The 17,510-nt window shown below is 44.1% G+C and overlaps 1 protein-coding gene and 1 long non-coding RNA gene across 7 annotated transcripts in view; one reads left to right on the top strand and one right to left on the bottom strand.

Moving 5' to 3' along the window:
• The window catches only part of ACSL3 (acyl-CoA synthetase long chain family member 3), a 58,180-nt gene extending 42,378 nt beyond the window's left edge, over positions 1-15,802 (bottom strand). For 4 of the 6 annotated variants that reach the window (XM_079975882.1, XM_079975877.1, XM_079975879.1 and 1 more), the window contains exon 1: positions 15,637-15,802. The gene's annotated coding sequence lies outside the window, so the exon portion shown is untranslated. Of the gene's footprint in view, positions 1-677; positions 748-15,636 lie in introns of those variants that run through there. The other 2 variants (XM_079975878.1, XM_079975881.1) reach the window with 2 other exon arrangements.
• LOC307216092 lies at positions 885-9,249 on the top strand. The gene is made up of 3 exons (XR_013838906.1): positions 885-1,142; positions 4,581-4,701; positions 9,034-9,249. It is a non-coding gene; the product is annotated as an uncharacterized lncRNA (long non-coding RNA).
• Positions 15,803-17,510: the final 1,708 nt, after the last annotated feature.

The raw sequence follows: 17,510 nt of genomic DNA, 5'->3' as shown, positions 1-17,510 counted from the left end.
TATCTAAAATTTAAGATATAACATTGGAAAAATTGATTGCAGGGTGAGGATAAGGCGATAAATTGCTGGTTTAATTTTTATAAATTTGGAACGCAGGAGCGGGAGATGTGAGGAAGTCCAAAGAGGACAAGAAAATATGTCATGATATGTGATATTTTTGTATGTTTTGTTTTGTGTGTTGTAATTAAAAAATCCTTAATAAATATTATATAAATAATAATTAAAAAAAAGCTATGCGGCAGCAGTATTCAGTTCAAGGGGAAACTGTCAAATCCGGAACTAATTACGTGAATTAAAGGAAAGATTATTTGGGGCCTCTTTCCTTTTTGATAGCACACGTGCCTTAATGTTTTTATTTCTTCCGCTGTGTTTGTGGCTCGCTATCTTACAAAACCAAAAACCAGTCATGAGAATAAGCATCTTAAAATTGGAGCTAAAACCAAAGAACGGCCTTTCGCCATTCATTTCTAACAGGAGAACAGGAAAGCGTTGGGGCAACTTGTATCTATATATATCTATATATAGCTTCGGGGAAAACGCGTGGAAGTTGGCGAAGAGAAAGCGCTGAGTGAGCCGAGTGACGCTTGCTTGGCGTCTTTCAGCATCGTCACCCGGATGACGGAGGAGGCCCAGCGCAGTTTCGAAAGGTGCAACTCTGGCTGGGGTGCAAACCTTACCTGGCCAAGTGGGATCCCTTGGTGGGCGGGAGGGAGGGGAGGCGACCTTCGTCCCCCCGCCCCCCACCCGCTAGGTGTACCAGGCAGCACCCACTGCCATCCGATTCCTTGTCCCGGGGGTTGAGAGCAGCCTCGGAGGAGGAGGAGGAGGAGGCGTTGCCGTGGAAACGGAAAATCCGCTTTGTGACGCGGTTCGAAGAGCGGCCGCTTCCCTCTAGAGTCTAGCCCGCCCCTCCCCATCCGAGACCCAGACAAAAGGAGCCGCTCGGAGCCCACGTGGCTGCAAGCCGCAAGGCACTGGCCTGTTTCCACGCCCTCAGCCCGTAAACTCCGCCCCCCTCGAGGGGGGTGTGTCTCAGGGAGCGCCGCGCATCGGGGAAACCAGGCTTCACGCGCATTCCACAGGGGTTCGGTGTCAAAAGATAAGCAAGGTTTGGCTGCCGGGTTGGAGCCCTACCTTCTAAGGTGCGGCTGCGGTTGTTTCAGTGGGGGGGGGGGAGGGAGGAAAAGCTCCGCTATGGAGCTCCCAGTAGTTTTAAGGAAGCCTTTTGCACATGTTTCTGCACAGGAGCGGGTAGTGGGAAACGCCCAACGAGCCCATCACGAGTTTAGGAGAGCTGCAACATGCTTTAAGCGCGATCTCACAAACTTGTAGGGTTTTCCCTGCTTCCTTGAATGTGTTACGTTTCAATGCAGCTACAGGAGTGTCGATTAAGCTGCCATGTGTTGGTTTTTACGGGTCTCCTATGCTACTTCATGCAACACTTTTCCTGAAGGTTACTCTATTAAAAATTGGACTACACTTCCTATTATCTGCAGCTCACCGGCTTGGCTGGCTGGTGCTGCTGGGAAATGAAGTACAACAATGTCTGGAGGACCACAGTTTCCTCATCCCTTGGGCAGGTCCTGTCACCATGTTTGACAATCTGCACTCTAAAGGCACATATGCAGCCTAATGGACTGGAAATCTTGCTTCGATTTCAAACTCTTATTTTTGTAATGAAATGGCAAAAGTAAAGTGAAATAGATCTTTTACCAGGATAGTCATCAAAATTATATAATCTGAGCAAGTCAACAGCAAGTTGGGGTGTGTGAAGGTAAACAAACTGTCATGATACATGACATAGGTGTTTTACTCTGGAGCTTTTTATTAGCTCATCAGGATAGTAAACATTAAATGTTGATTGCCACACAAAAGCAATACAGTCTAGTGATCTGTGAAATGACCATGTATTGGGCACACCCACAGCCTTAAGATTTTATTTGGTAAATATTTTATTAATACGCCTTTAGATTCAAAATTTCCGGGGGGGGGGGGGGCTTTTAAATTATAAACAAGCTTTCAGGCAAAACAAGTTTTCACACTATAAAAAGGTGGCAATTGTGGGGTATTCTTATTCATTCTACATTGCAGTAGACCAGTGTTTCCCAACCTTGTGCCTCCAGCTGTTTTTGAACTACAACTCCCATCATCCCTGACTAGCAAGACCAGTGGCAAGGGATGATGGGAATTGTAGTCCAAAAACAGCTGGAGGCACAAGGTTGGGAAACACTGCAGTAGACACAGTATTATTCTGCTAATGCAGCCAAACAAATAATTGCTATACTTTATAAAAAATGACGTGAATTAATAAGGTTTTTATTGTTCATGTTTAGTAACTGCAAATGTAAATGTCTACCATTTGTTTGCTTACCTGTGAACTGATTTTTAAAAAATCCTTGCCCCTCTATCACTTTATAGGTTAATTGCTATAGCTCTTTCCATAATTGCATCAAGAAGATGAGGAAAGCTCTACCTGTGCAACAACTGCTTGATGTTATATACACAGTATTGGGAAGACATGGCAACCAGTATTAAATCAGACAAGCAGATGTCTTAGCTCAGCATTCTGTCAGCAGTTCTGGCTAACTAGATGCAGTACTGGCTAACCAGATGCAGAGCTTAATGTTGGCTCCTCACTAATGGGAAATGCATGGACATTATAACACAGCAGTGCCATCAAACACATAATCCAGTGGTTTTCAACCAGTGTGCTGCTGCACCCTGGGGTGCCTTGAATGATGGTCAGGGGTGCCGCTGGCAACACTGGCGTCTGTCACACTTTTCTCTGGTGCCTCTGTCCTACCTCTGATGCCCTCTCTGATGCTTGCACATCTGTTTATTGCAGCAGTCCTGGCTATAAGCTCTGCAGGTGAATGGTGCCTCTGGAAAGCACCCCTCTTTGGGGGGAGGCAGCTCAGAGACCAAGGACGGGCAGCGCTCAGAGGACTCCCAAAGAGAGGGGAGAGTAGAGGAGGCTAAGGGAAAACTCCACATGGAAGGGTGTTCGAAAACGGGTGAGAGGCTGCCAGCTCTGCAGGCAAATGGTGACATAACTGGGCTCCTGAGCCCCACAGGGGTGCCACAGAAAGAATGTAGCTGGTCACGGTGGTGGACTCACAAAGGTTGAAAACCTCTGACATAATCTGTAACTCACTAGCATAGCTCTTACCTTTAGAATTGACGACACAAACAAATATTCTCCCTCTTATCCCGAGTAATTATACCATACTGTATTGTAAATTAGAATAAACCCTTCCAATAGAAGAGGCTAGTACTTCCACAGGGTCTTGAGCCCCAGCACTGCTCACTTTAGAAAGGAATTCCTGGCCAGATGCCTGTAGAGGATTTCACAAGAGCAGGACGATTTTCACCCTTTGTTAGTCAATTGCTACCTAAAACCCAGAAGTATATTCTCTACATTAAAAATAGGGTTTTGTGATTTAGCATAGCCTTGTAAATTAAGCCCACAAAGCTTAAAGGTAAAGGTACCCCTGCCCATACGGGCCAGTCGTGTCCGACTCTAGGGTTGTGCGCCCATCTCACTTAAGAGGCCGGGAGCCAGCGCTGTCCGTAGACACTTCCAGGTCACGTGGCCAGCGTGACAAGCTGCATCTGGCGAGCCAGCACAGCACACGGAAACGCCGTTTACCTTCCCGCTAGTAAGCGGTCCCTATTTATCTACTTGCACCTGGAGGTGCTTTCGAACTGCTAGGTTGGCAGGCGCTGGGACCGAGCAGCGGGAGCGCACCCCGCCGCGGGGATTCGAACCGCCGACCTGACGATCAGCAAGTCCTAGGCGCTGAGGTTTTACCCACAGCGCCACCCGCGTCGCACCCCACAAAGCTTACTCCCCAGCAAAAAATTTAGTGCAAGCCCCCTCCTCTGCAGCTAGTATGGAAATGCAAACTTAGTGGCCTCTTAGCAGGCTAGTGAAAACAAAACAAAAAGCTTGCCTTCTATTAGAAAGAAAAGCAGAGGGTGTCCCTCCTGTGTTGAATGTGGAAGAGAAGTAGTTTTCCATCCTTTGCCATTAACATGGTATCCAAGTGGAGTGCGGCAAGAGTACTCACCTGCATAGAATTCCTCATCACTCACAGCTACCTGGCAAGTTGTTAAATACAAGACTGATTTAATGGCCACAAACACATTAGTCATCCCTTAAGTGGTTTTAAGAGACCTATTTTATGCACTGGGGCATAAGAACAATCTATGGCAATTCATTCCAAAGATGAACTCTGCATTGCGAGAATTGAAAAGCCACAGCTTAAAGCTGGCAAGCAAAATTATATATACCTCAGATGAATCATATATATATATATAGAAAAAGGTAAAGGACCCCTGGACGGTTAAGTCCAGTCAAAAGTGATTATGGGGTTGCGGTACTCATCTCACTTTTCAGGCTGAGAGAGCTGGCATTTGTCCACAGACAGCTTTCAGCATCATGTGGCCAGCATGACTAAACCACTTCTGGTGCAATGGGACACAGTGACGAGTGCCAGAGCCCATGGAAATGCTGTTTACCTTCCTGCCACAGTGATACCTATTCATTTGCTTGCACTGGTGTGCTTTTGAACTGCTAGGTTGGCAGAAGCTGGGACAGAGCAACGGGAGCTCACCCCATTGTGCAGATTTGAACCACCGACCTTCCTATCAGCAAGCCCAAGAGGCTCAGTGGTTTCCAGGTGTCTCACACTATCTGAGGTACAGCAATCAGAAGTGTAAGGTCCATAAAGATAACACCATAGACTTTATGAAGTAGTTTAAGATTGACTGTTTAGCTAGCAGTATCTCACTTACGGTAGTTGTGCAACACAATGACTGTTTTTTTGTAACTGTTTCAGAGATTGGGGAAGGATAGGAGAGATATTCCACAACCCAGGGCACACTGAGGATTGAAAGCATATTACAAGAATCCAGCACTTTCCTCACTACACTGAATCTTGCAGGGGGTGGGGTTATCTCCAGTAGCAGACAACAGAAATAGCAGAGCAACAGAGAATAGGAATTGTACATGCAGTCATTGATAGTGAAGACTAGGCAAGCAAGCAGGAGCATCTTTTGCCTGGGCTATAAAATAACTGCATGACAGAAGGCAGCAGAGGAGGAGGAAAGGAGGAAATAGTGGCTTCTTCGTGGCTCATGTGCTGTCCCTATTATGTACTGTTACTTAGTGGTAGGTTTCGGGTTGAATTAGCAAGGGCTGGTATTAATTGATGCTTTATCATGTCAATGTAACTTGCTGAATATCTCTTACTATTAACTAGTAGTCACAGTCCCAATTGCACAACTCAGGCACTGCAGCCGACTGTGATAATCACAAACCAGAAGCCAAGGAAGCAATCAGTACATGTATGGGGAGAGGTAGTCTCCAAAGAATCTTTCTTTTAACATGTGGAGTTTCCTTCTGCTTGTTGTGCTTTTGGTATAAATTGCCTTATGCCAAATCAGACCACTGGTCCAGCTTGCTTATGGTCTGCATTCTCAACAATGACTGGCAATAGGTCTCTGGAGTTTCAAGACAAAGTTTTTTCCCAGCCCTACCTGGAGATACCAGAAACTGAACTTGGAATCCTTTCCATGCAAAACATGTGCTCTACCACTGAGCTACAGTCATTCATATGTTAAACACTTATTACCTGAATGTTAGATAATGTGTTACAAAGTACCCAAAAAAATCCAGCTTTTGTTTTGGTAGCCTGTACCTGAGAAGTGAAGTTAATTTGGCCTGGAGAGAATCTCCCATTAAAGTAACTCAGTCAGAGCACATTCAAGAGATACAACACCTCCTGTGAAATCAATTGATTCCTTCACTGTGAATCTTTCTAACACTTCTAAATTGAAAGTTAAAGAAAAGAACAACAGACACTTTCTAAACATGTGAAGCCAGAGTGCAAATACCTAAAATCTTACTTCTTTCCCCACAATAGCTAATCTGGTAGTTTCAAAGGCCCAAGGCTCCCACCAGAAAACCCACAAAAGAAATTAATCCCTTTCCTTCTACCCATTAGGACAGCAGAATAAAGATGCATTTGTAGGAGCCATACCTCAGATATTTAGGACAAGCTTCCTGTCTGGCACCATTTAAAAACTTTTAACACCCAATTACTACCAGGAATACAGCATTTGTAGCCTTTTTTATTTTAATATTTAAGCCCAACTTGAGCATAAAACATGTTTTTCACCTTAGCAACTAGGAATCTTTGGAACCCACTACAGAAATGTTACTTTCCACACAGTAGCACATACACATCACTGTCCTTGTGTCTTTTCTATCCTCTGCTACTTCTTACTTCAGAGGTCTCCATACTACCACCCCAACAAACTCCAACAACTGAGAAATAAAGGAAGATATGAAATCTCACTCCTCTCTTCCCTGGCAAGCAAGTCCATTGGCTAGCCAAACCCTTCATTTCCCCCCTTGCCTTCTCTACCAGCCCCAAGCCATCTACTTCACCCACTTTCTGCTCCATAGGGCAGAATGCCCCTTCTCTTTTAGCTTTTTACTCTGTCATCCCAGTCTCTCTGTGTCTCATCCAGTCCCTTTCTCTCCCTGCTCCTTTTATCTTGTGCTTTCAAGCCCCTAATTGGGTCCCTTCCTCTTGAGGGAAATCTGTCCCTTTCCTGTGTTAAATCTCTCATTCTATTTTGCTCATTTGGTGATCACAGACTACTGCTTTTCTGCAGGTGGGCATAATTTGGGGAAATCATGCTTGTGGACTAAATCTGAACCCCTGCTGGGTTAAGTTTGGCCTGCAGACTCTAGTCTAGAGGTTCACCACCCGTGTTCTACTCAGTTTTCCTTCCAATATCAACTTTAGACAAATCTCCTTCGTCCAACATAAAACTCCACTTTCTCTAACCAATTTTACTGCATCCTAGTTTTTCTATGTTCTGAGGCATGCTTTTCAATATAATTAATTATACTCTTTTATTGGTTTTTAATTCAACCTATTGTTAACACACACACACAGCTTCTTCAACTTTTTTTAGTAAGAATGCTTATTTTCTTTTTGATAAAATAAAATGGTCTTTCTTCTTCTTCTTTTTTTGCTATCCTTGTTGACATTTGAGGTGCCAAATTCTGGAGTGCATTCAGGACTCAATGTCAAAAGAGCCTTTAAAAATGTGAGCAGGGGTGTATGTTACAACTTCAGGCTTGCATGCACACTTGAGGAGGTCCTCAAGGCATTTGTTCTGTATTTTCAGAAACATAGGTAAAGGTAAAGGTAAAGGTACCCCTGCCCGTACGGGCCAGTCTTGACAGACTCTGGGGTTGTGCGCCCATCTCACTTAAGAGGCCAGGGGCCAGCGCTGTCCGGAGACACTTCCGGGTCACGTGGCCAGCGTGACATCGCTGCTCTGGCCAGAGCCAGAGCCAGAGCCGCACACGGAAACGCCGTTTACCTTCCCGCTTTCAGAAACATAAGTAACCCTCAAATGTTACAGTAAGATGTGATCAGTATATAGTGCTAATTCATTGCTGTGCCAAGCAGCCCCAACACTTTCATCTTTTGTAATTCCCATCGGATTCATTTATCCAATGAGATCAAAAAGTTGCTTAGGCTTTGCATCATGTGTGCATGGTTAAGAAACAATGAAAACCTTTATTATTAAGCCTTTCAAACATAAGGAGAGAGATAACATTCCTTACTATAGATACAACAGATGTCCTTTGTCTACAGAATTAGAGCATCATTGTGACTAAGTACCACTTGGTAGTTGACTAAGATTAATTGGATAAACAGAAGACTATAGTCACCAGCTCTAGATACCCAGACATGTTGCCTTCAATAATGACCAAGCTACAGGTAGGGGAGATGTGAGATGCAAACTTATCCAGTCTACAAGAGCAAAGACTACCGTAAGTCCCTGGTGTTTACTGAGGTGATACACCATGACTATACCACTTCAGACTGCAGATTCAGCTTCCATAACTGAATAATAATAATAAACAACTATAATAAATCAAATTTGTATACTGCCCTTCATCCATAGGTCTCAGGGCATTTCACAGTGTAAAACCTGAATATTGCACCCACTTCTACAAATAAAATATTAGACTATCCCGAGGATTTCACACAGTAAAGCATTCAATTATGCAAGTGGTACAGTTCAGATACAAGTTTGTCTCAAAATGAGTACTAGATCTTGGTGAACCAGCAGTAAGATGCACAAACTACAAATATTTGGGCTGAAGGAGCTTCTCTTTTAATGCAGGAGTTTTCCTAAATACCTTTGGAGTTCCTGCCAGCAGTAGAGGCCCCTTCTGTCCCTCCCCTCACTTCTGATTTTGGCAAACCATAAACGAAACATGTAATTTTCATCTTTCTTCCCTTATTAGCAAAATGCAATGCTATCATTTTGTTGAAGGACTTGCTAGAAGGTGCTTTAGACCTCAGATACAAGAAAAATGTAATTTGATTTTAAGTTTAGTGTGTTTAATCTCTGAAGTATCTACAAGTGATTACTTAAGGACAGCAAGTGGACTAGGTTTCAATGCTAATCAAGACAGCAAATACCCCAAATCATGAACTCTATGTTGATAAAGCAGAGTAGCTAGCCTATCTTTAAGGCTGTTGGGTAGTATTCAACTAAGCTTTACTCAGAGGAGACCCACTGCAATTAATGGACCTAACTTAGTCATGTTCATTCATTTTAATCCGGCTACTCCAAGTAAAACTTAGTTGAATACCATCCATTGTTAGCTCATCAGGCTCAGGCCCTCCATGAACACTGGAACACATAGAACACATAGAAAAAGGTGGTCTGGGATAAGTGTACCCACATTTTTAATGTTTTTCCACTGAAACTACATCTTTGTTGACCCCTCTGCATAAGTCATCTTTTCTAACACGCTGGTTATCCAGACAAAAATTAATGTGCGTGGTCTCTATTAAATGCTTAGAAGCCAGTTGGTAATTAATTAATTAATTAATTAAAATAATTATAATATACTCCAGGACAAAGAATATAAGTTCCATGCAGCCATATGAATGCACACTCACTCCTAAATTCCCATTTTGATATTCACAGGTATACAGACAGACAAACAGAAACTTCTCCAAGACATTACAGGGAACTTTAGAAAATAAGTTCTCAAAAGGCCACATCTCATCTGTAAAAATCTCATTTGTTACTGACTGCTTGCCACACATTAGACTCAAGCTACAGATTATACAGGGGGAAAGAAGACATATCTTTTGCCAGTTGGTGGTAACTATGCCATTATATTTTAATCAACTGATTAAGGGAGGCATAGGCAAACTCCGGCCCTTCAGATGTTTGAGACTACAATTCCCATCATCCCTGACCACTGGTCCTGTTAGCTAGGGATGATAATAATTGTAGTCCCAAACATCTGGAGGGCCAGAATTTGCCTATGCCTGGATTAAGGAGTTCTATTTTAAGGTCATATATATCATTTTTATACAATACCATCTATGTACATTATATATACATAGGAAGTAAGAAGATGTCCCCCAAAAGTCACCTACAATTACAATGATGCAATTTCAAGAATAAAGTTTGAATTATAAAATAGTCTAATTGCTACATTTAAATTTATTTTCTAAGACAAGTCACACAAGCAATATGTTCACCCTGTACTGTTAGTGAAGCATTCTATAAAAATGCACAAAAAATAGCAAACCTTTTACAGTGGTACCTCTGGTTACGAATTTAATTCGTTCTGGAGGTCTGTTCTTAAGCTGAAACCGTTCATAACCCAAGGAGCACTTTCACTAATGGTGCCTTGTGCTGCTGCTGCGCTGCTGGTGCATTACTTCTGCTCGCATCCTGGGGGAAAGTTTGCAACCAGGAGCATCTACTTCCAGGTTAGCAGAGCTCGTAACCTGAAGTGTTCACGGTACGTAACACAAGGTTCCACTGTACTGTTTAAATATGCATTCCGTGCACTCTACATTCTTTCACACATGAGAAGTAGAGTAAATTCACACATTGCAAAGCAAAAAATCCATGTTTGCCATGGTAAATCCTAGCAAAACATATATTGTCTTATACACCAGTAGAACCTTGGTGGTTCTAGGAAGCCTTAGTAGCTTCTTCAATAAGGAAAGCAGAAATAGGGACTAAGGCAGGTATAGGCAAACTCGGCCCTCCATATCTTTTGGGACTACAACTCCCATCTTCCCTAGCTAACAGAACCAGTGGTCAGGGGTGATGGGAGTTGTAGTCCCAAAACATCTGGAGAGCAGAGTTTGTCTATGCCTGGGCTAAGGTTTCTTGCACAGTACCTGGCTCACACAAATGGTCTCCTCCTACAGAGAACAGCCAAAGAGCTACAAGGTACCTCTAAAAGTCATGTGAGGCCACAGTGAAGGCTGGCAGGTCTGACTAGAGTTCCACACGACATTAATGACTATATTAAGATAATAGTAAACCATGGTTTATCATTATATGAGCAAGAGGGTCAGGGTCATGCACTGCCCCCTTCTCTTTTCTGCAGCGACAAGATCGGAAGTTTTCACTTCTGTTTTTAAACTAATTATGGTTTATCATTATGCCCAAACCTAGACAAAGTGATTTTTAACCATAGTTTTTTGTTTGTTTCAATAACCCAGATTTAATCACAGTTCAGGCTGCAGGTACAACACCAGACTGCTATTAATTGACACTTTTAATCTCATTGTGGCCCTACCAGATGGGTATCAGACAAGATTCAAACACATACTGGTAAACCATAGTTTAATGTTACATCTTAACCAAGCCAATATGTGCCAACAAATATTTCCCAAATTCCGCAAAACACACTGGGGTTCCTTCACAAACAAGATAATGATGTTTTAAACATTTGTTATAAGCAATTGCCCTTATTAATGAAGCCTTTGCAATATGCTCACAAAACATTTCCACCATCAAAGCTTTTCCTACTGGGTTAAACTGAAGGACAGGCCCCATGCATAAATTGTGGTACCATTATGAACATGTTGCAGCAGACATAGCACTGGGATAAGCAATTTGTGGTATACATAGAAAAGCATTTCCATGATGAAACGTGCCCACATGCAGGTGATAGCAGAGAAATAAACACCATATTACACCACCCTATATGGGTAATAGTTCTGTGGTATAGCACCTACAAATTTAAGAAACTCAGTTTGCCTCCCATAGTATGCAATTTTATTCTGAAAAAAGATAGCTTTGTATGTTTCATCATCTCTGGTGTGAACTCCTATAAAGAAGAAAGTGCCTACCCACTACTAGTAAAAAAAAGATAAAAGTAAAGGATCCCTGGACGGTTAAGTCCAGTCAAAGTCAACTATGGGGTTGCGGCGCTCATCTCCATTCAGGCTGAGGGAGCCGGCGTTTGTCCACTGACAGCTTTCCAGGTCAAGTGGCCAGCATGACTAAACCACTTCTGGTGCAACGGGACACCATGACAGAAGCCAGAGCGCATGGAAATGCTGTTTACCTTCCTGCTGCAGCGGTACCTATTTATCTAATTGCACTGGTGTGCTTTTGAACTGCTAGGTTGGCAGAAGCTGGGACAGAGCAACAGGAGCTCATACCACCATGCAGATTCAAACGGCGAACCTTGCAATCAGCAAGCCCAAGAGGCTCAGTGGGTTAGACCACAGTGCCACCCGTGTCTCTTTTTGTCATACTAATAACCCTTGCTGTTTAATGTACTGCTCTGAACCTTTAGAAATTTCCACATACCATTCATACATTTATGGTGAATGCCCTTTCCTACTCATCCAGACACATGCTGTAGGGCACCGTTGCCTACACTTATCTCTATTATTACATTTACTTCAACAACAGATAACACTCTTGGTACACCTCAATATACTTGCGGAACACTGCCAAAACATGACACAACCACTGATCACAAAAAAAAATCACCTGTGTAATAGAAACGTTAGTGTGCCACCAGAAGAGCAAGATTGAGGCAGTTTTGTATAATTCCCTCTCCAGGCCCAGCAGGAGGAGAGTACTGCTAAACTGGGCCCAAAGCCAGCAGAGTTTGGACTCTGAACTTTCATTTTAAAATAAAATAAAAAAACAAGTCTTTAGCCTTTGCAAACCAAGAGTTATGAAGCAAGACATGCAGAGCCATGTCTGCATTGTGAGCCATCAGCCTATTCCTGCTTTTCAGTGCTTCTAGCCAATTTTTGAAACAACTGATGTGACAGACAAGTGCTAGAGAAAAATATTAGAGTCACACATCCACCAGGGAAGACCCTCAAAACCAGGAAGACCCTGGTTCATTGTGAAGCTGACTTTGGGTCTTCCTTCAGGTGTGTGTGGTTCCCCCCCGCCCCCCCGGATTCAGATAACAGAAGAGAATGCATGGTTCATTCTGAAGCTGTCCCCCCCCCTTTTCTTGTAGAGTTGTGATTGCTGCCCAGTAAAAACAACTGCTACTGCAAGGCAGAAGGTAGAAACAAGGACTTTATACTCTTGCATTCCGGTTTAAATACTTGCAAAACAATCATTGAGTGTACGGACATTTTAATTCCCTGCAATGAAAATTATATCATTATTAGTATATCCATTTGGGGGGCAGAGGGAATAGAGTAACAGCTCTGAAGTGTACCCCAACCCTGACATGTTGAGGGGGTGGGGGTTAGGTAAATGCAGCTGGGAGGTGTTTATTGGTTATACAGTGGTACCTCGGTTTAAGAACAGCCCTGTTTACGAACTATTCAGTTTACGAACTCCGCAAAACCAGAAATAGTGTCCTGGTTTGCAAACTCAGTCTAAGAACGGAAGCCAAATGGTGGAAGGGCACCAGTGACGGGAGGCCTCATTAGGGAAACCATGCCTCGGTTCAAGAACGGTTTTGGGTTAAGAACGGAATTCCGGAACGGATTAAGTTCGTAAACTGAGATACAACTGTAGTAGCAACATGGAGACAGTTTCCACACTTATGAGGGGATAAAGAAATTCTCCAGGCGGAAAGTTGCTGCTGATATAAATGCTAAAATGGGTATAGCTATGTAAAAGGTTCATGTCTTTCTTCATAACCCTTGGTGAGTGAGGGACAAAGTACAAGCTACATATAGTGTACTAGGCCAAGAAAATCCTGTTGGCATCCCTGGTTCTGGCAATCCAGAAAAAGAGAAAGTAATAGCATTACCACTGAACTATGCTACATGGTCTGTCTGTTTATTTTTCTTTACACAAATATTTTCTTTTAATATAAATATGTCTTATCTCCCGTATAATGGAGAGGTAGCTTGACAATGAATAGTCAGCTATAGTGTATCAAAGAAACAACCTAATCAAAGCCTATCAGTTATGTCATGAAATCTCATGATTTTAAGAGCCCTACTTTTGCCCATTGGAAATTAGTAACTGCAATTACCTATCTACAGGATCCAGTGAGTAAACAAAAGGCTTGAATTATTCAAAATGCCATAATTATGACCTGAAATGAAAATGAGGAAAAAAAACTAGCCAGAAATATGGCTTACATGGAAAAATTGCAGGAATTTATTGAAGGCACATCCTGTACTTATGTTTTACCAATACAGTAGACCCTCAACTTGTGTGAGAGTTAGTTCTGGGGATTGTGCTTAAAGCCAAAATCATGCATAGTCAAAACCCACTGTGTTCAATGGTAGGTGGAATTACCAAAGTCATTTTCCCCAGAACCCTGCCCCTTTTTAATTTTATTTTTTAATGTTTTGCCACATGCATAAAGCTGAATACACACAAATTAAATGGGTGCAAGTTGCAGGCTTACCGTAACAGTTGATATTTAATTAACCCTAGTAAGATTTCAATGTAGCTTAATGATTAATCATGTATCAGTGTAGTTCAATCAATTAGCATCTTCAAAACAAAGAACTACCTCTCCAACTCTGATGAAAGAATCTAGGATCATGTCAGAAGTGCAACATTACAGGTTGGCCTCTGCTCTACACTGTTGATACAAACTCAATGCATACCTCATCAGCCAGTATGAATACAATCATGTTAGCTGTGATCCTCTAGTTACAATGCTCATTTCAATTTCTCATTATCAACTTTTCAGAATCAGTTTATAAGCAATGTTTTAAGCTGCAGCCAACTATGTCTGACTGGGAGGCTACATTTTTCATCCTCCACACTAAAACTATTGTATATCTTTCCCTGCTCTTTAGAATCAGAAAGGGAAACAAAAACCAGGAGATGTCTCCATGAGAGGTTGTTGCAACCCAACAGAGATGACACATCTGTGAGAGATCAGAATCTTGTAGTAACACTAGCCAGTCCCTACCAACTTCACTGGTAACAAGCCGAAGCAATCCACAACAACTTCAGTTTTCAGCTTCCCTAAACACCCAGAACATGCTTAATATGAATGGCTGCCAGGTTGCAGCCTCATTTGCATTTCTTGGCAACATGTTATGCACCCCAGCAATGTGTATCAATGAACATGCATATTTGGAACAGGATTTGAGTGAAAGTTGTCTTCATATACATGGGGGGGGGGCGGTCCACCTAACCTAACCCAATGACAGAACAACGCTAACCATGTCTACTGAGAAGCAAGTCCTATTGAATTCATTTATGTGTACCCCAAATTAAGAGGGGTTAGGATTACAGCCTTATTATCCTTTTGTAAATGGCAAAAGGAAAAGCAGTGTAAAAGTGGGTTTTCCCTACTCTTTCCATGCTTGTTTATACATTTTCTGTACACCAACCAGTATCATATTGTTGTTATATGTGCATTTGGAAGAGCTTCCTAACATACTAAAAGAGAAGTGGCGTCCTAGCCATTCCACTATCTTTACACAAGCAGAGAATTAGCACTGTAATTCTAGCTGGCACGAAGTGACAGAGCCCTCAGAGCTGTGTGTGCACATGCACCCCAGTATTGTTTACAGTAGCGTAGGCTCTACTACTCTTGATTTTTCCCTCCTAGCTGAGAGTATAAGAAAGGTATTTTTAAGGCAACCGTAAACCTAAATGGTCAGGGGTCCCTTTACCTTTAAACCTAAATCATATTGGGGTCTAAGTCCCACTGACCACAAGGGAGCCTCCTGCATAGGACGACTCTGCGGACACAAGCTCACCGCCTGCTTATTTGTCAGCGGACTCTTGTTCTAGGCGACGGATCTGCACGTGTGAAAAAGCCGCTGCCTTTCCGGCGCCCCGCGCACGACTTTGCACACCCAACCGGGGCACGGCAGAGACGTGCCTGGAAGGCGGGACGTCCTAGTAAGTACATGCCGCGGCGCAACCCCGGGCACGTCTGCCCGGAAGCAAAACCCTCGCAGGGGGAAAGCGTGCACGCAGCTGCCACCTCCGCGGGCCTCAACCGAGCAAAAGAATTAAAAATAAAAAGCGAAAGTGCCGACGTGTAACCTCGGTGTGAAGTTACTCGGGATTTAATCGGAATGAAATCGGGTGGTCCCGAAGCCAGCAGGCCTAGCGCCGCCGCGAAGCCCCCACCCCCGGCCCTTTCCCCACGTGCACCTCCGGGCCCGTGGCCGCCTCCCCGTCCCTAGGCTGTGGGCCCCGATCCCTCGCTTCCCTCCACTTGAGAGGAGACCCTGTTCGTCAGCCAGCGCCTAAGAGGCTCCCGCCGCCTGAGACCCTCCTGCCTCGCCGCCGCCGCCTCTGACCCGCAGGCCCGCTAAGCTGGGCTCGCCCTCGCCCACCGGCTCCCCAGCCCTGACTCACCGCCGCGGCCGGAGCAGGGGGAAGCCGGCGAAGGGATCTGCGCGTGTGCCGAGGGTCGCCTCGGCCGGCCGCGCTGTGTAGCTCCAGCTTCGGGGGGCGGGCCCAACCCCCTCGGAGCCAATGAGCGGCGCCCAGGCCGCAGAGCTGCCCCGCCACCGCCTCCTTTCTCTCTCTCTCGCTCGCCGACCCCTCCCTCCCTTCCTTCCGCTCCGAGCTGGCGCACCTCACAATCGCCACCGCCGCCGAGGAGCATCCTCATTCCATATGCCTCGGCGGAGGATCCTCATTGGCTGGCGAGGGGTGGCGCGCGAGGGGCTGGCGCTGCCGCGTTCTAAAACGGCTGTGTCTGCGAGGAGGGTTGCGCGAGGGAGCTGCGCGAAGGGTTACTATCGGTCACCGCCGGGCCTGGGGTTACGGGAGCCGCTGGTGAATGACACAAGAGACCCATTAACAGCTGCTGCTGGGGGAAAGTAGGCTCCAAGTGCAATATTATATATATCTTGTCTTTGCATTGCAAATAAACACGACACTCTCGTGGGCTTATCGGCTCTTGCATTAGTAGTAGTAGCAGCAGCAGCGTTACTTTCGTCATCGTCATGTGTTGCTCCTGATCCAATGTGATGATACAAGTCGTGTCGTGCATGTTCCAGTCAGAAAATATTCGGGGGCGCTTGCACCTAAGTATATCATGCACACAGGATTGCAGCCTGATATGTATACGGGAAGAGAGAGAGGGAGGGAGAAATCACCCTATTCTTCTGATTGCTAATTGATTTTAATGCTGTTATTCTACATCGTTGCAACCCTTCCCGGCACCTCGCGGTGAAAGGCCGGTAGGAAATGGAATAAATACAATTAATGGTTCGTGTGTAGTTTATCATACGGATCAATGAGGCTTGCCTGATCGACTCCTGCCATTTAATTCTACCATCTAAGCAAGTTATTATTTATTACATAACGATGTAATCCCCACATGTTCTTTCTCAACCACTATAGAGACTGCAGGAAAACCATGAATGGAGCACAGGAAACTCGGCTTCAGCGTTTTTGCTTATTTGAAGGAAGGAATCCATTTTAAATTGGGGGGGGGGTTTCCCCTCACACTTGACATTTATTTAAGATGTTTAATATTATCATAGCTGTCAACTTTCAGATTTGAAAATAAGGGATCAGCAGCCTCACCTGTCCCGGGGACAGTCTATGGGATATCTAACAATCCGGGATAGCAGCGGGAGACGGCGCTGGAATAAGGGAATATCCCGCAAAAAAAGGGAAGGTTGACAGCTATGCATATTATAGCAAGTATGGTTGCTACTAACTGCATCAGGAAGAAGGCAACACAATCTTGCATATGTTTACATAGCGGTTCACGCCATTGATTTAAAATGGAGATTACAACACCCTTTTGATTCACTTATCTGCACTTGGCAATGAGCTCTGTACCTTTGAACATGCTCTGATTCCTGGTGAGTGTACCAGGGATGTTAGCCTTAGGGCAGGTGATTATTTCCTACTGATGTAACACAGAATTGCTATATAGGTGTGGCAAATGTGATCCCCACAACACTCTGCTACTTCATACAGCAGTGCGGAGGAGAAGGACAATGTAGGCACCACAATCTACAATGGAGGATGTTGCACTGACTGCCATCCACAACATCCTTTCTCTTTTCTAAGGTCTTTCCCCCACGCTTTCAGTTTAGTGCTAAAGTCCTGAGCAAAGCTGTACAGGAAGCAGCTGTTGTCTGAGTCTCTAATCTGCTCACTATGAGAAGCTCCACACATCAATCATGTTTGCTATATTACATGAGTTTTCTGGGGCAAATGTACAACGTGTGAGCAACAGGTGCACACCCATAAGTGTCAGCTGACGT

The sequence above is a fragment of the Podarcis cretensis genome (genome assembly GCF_951804945.1).
Source record: "Podarcis cretensis genome assembly, chromosome: 5".
NCBI classification, from domain to species: domain Eukaryota; kingdom Metazoa; phylum Chordata; class Lepidosauria; order Squamata; family Lacertidae; genus Podarcis; species Podarcis cretensis.
Note: the sequence above shows the minus strand (reverse complement) of the source record. Positions and strands in the feature narration are given on the sequence as shown.